Below are 1,935 nucleotides of genomic sequence, written 5' to 3' on the forward strand. Positions count from 1 at the left end.
CCTGCATCGGGCTCTCTGCTCGGCAGGGAGCCTGCTTCCTCCTCTCTCTCTGCCTGCCTCTCTGCCTACTTGTGATCTCTGTCTTTCAAATAAATAAATAAAATCTTTAAAAAAAAGAAAGACAGACAATAAATATGTGTATACACACACACACACACACACACACACACATGACAGTGCTACACCACATGAAACAGTAATGAGGTTGGGGAAATAGGAAAATAGGTTGTGAAGTAAACATAGAGATTCCAGGTTTTTTTTTTTTATTTATTTGACAGAGAGACACAGCGCGAGAGGGAACACAAATAGGGGGAGTGGGAAAGGGAGAAGCAGGCTTCTCTCCGAGCAGGATGCAGGGCTTGATCCCAGGACCCTGAGATCAGGATCTAAGCTGAATGCAGATGTGTAACGACTGAGCCACCCTGGTGCTCCAAGAGATTCCAGGTTTTTTTGGTTTTTGGTTTTTTTAAGATTTTATTTATTTATTTGACAGACAGAGATCACAAAGTAGGCAGAGAGGCAGGCAGAGAGAGAGGAGGAAGCAGGCTCTCTGCTGAGCAGAGAGCCCGATGCGGGGCTCGATCCCAGGACCCTGGGATCATGACCCAAGCCGAAGGCAGAAGCTTTAACCCACTGAGCCACCCAGGCGCCCCGAAATTCCAGTTTTAAATACGGTGGTCCAGGCACATGTGCCTGGCTCAGTTGGTACAGCACGTGACCCCTGATATCATCCCAAGTTAGGCATAGAGATTACTTTAAAAAAAAAAAAAAAAAAAGTGGTCCAGCAACTCCTTACTGAGGTGATGATGTTTGAATAAAATCTTGAAGAAGATGGGGCTCCTGGTTGACTCGGTTGTCAAGCGTCTGCGCTCCGCTAGGGTCATGATCCCAGGGTCAGCGGGAAGCCTGCTTCTCCCTCTCCATCTGCCCTGCTTGTGTTCCCTCTCTTGATGTGTCTCTTTCTGTCAAATGACTCAATAAAATCTTTAAAAACAACAACAACAAGAAGACACCTTGAAGAACAGGAAGGAATGATCTAGACTGCTATCTGTAGGAAGAGATGTCCTGGCAGAAGGCACAGAAGAGACAAAGGCCCTGAGGCAGGAACATGCCCAGCATTTTCCAGGAACAGCAAGGAAGCAAGTGCGTGGCTGGAGCAGAGGGAGCCTGTGTGCCTGAAGTCGGGGACAGGGTCAGAGAGGAAAGGGTTGGGGGGGGCAGGTGACTGGGAACTCTGAAGGCCACTAAGGGGACTATAGCTCTTACTCTGAGTGACAGCGGAGCCACAGTAAGGATGTGAACCAAGGAGAGGAGTGAGGGGTGAGGTGGGCTGACCTGTGTGTCTAAAATACAAGCATCTTTGGAGCGCCTGGGTGGTTCAGTAGATTGAGCCTCTGCCTTCAGCTCAGGTCATGGTCTCAGGGTATTGAGATCGAGCCCCAAGTCCGGCTCCGCAGGGAGTCTGCTCCCCCCATCCCCTCCCCGCCCCCCACCCCGCTCTCTCTTCTTACTTGTGATCTCTCAGATAAATAAAATCTTTAAAATAAAATACAAGCATCTTCGAGAGGTGGAGGGTCTGAATAGCTTCTCTTTGATTCTTAAAGGTGTCTAGGAGAGGCCCTCCCCAGCAACAGGAGTAAGAACGAGAGTGGTTAGTTTTCCCTTCAAATGTTGCCGCTTTGTGTTCGGAAAACCGCAGAGAAGTATTTAACCCTTTCCGGTCTGCTCGGGGTGCAGAATTTGCCCTGGGGATCCCCACATGGGGAGGGCAGTATCCTCCCCAGGCACCCCTGGGCGCACGCTCTGCGGATGCCGGGTCTTCGGGCTCGCCCGCCAGCCCTTTGCTCAGCGGGCCGATGAACCGGGCTGCACTGGACCTGCACAGGCCCTAAGACGTCCTTCCCCACGCCAGCGACTCTGCACCCTCCCCGCCGC

This window comes from Mustela nigripes, chromosome 8 (genome assembly GCF_022355385.1).
Source record: "Mustela nigripes isolate SB6536 chromosome 8, MUSNIG.SB6536, whole genome shotgun sequence".
NCBI classification, from domain to species: domain Eukaryota; kingdom Metazoa; phylum Chordata; class Mammalia; order Carnivora; family Mustelidae; genus Mustela; species Mustela nigripes.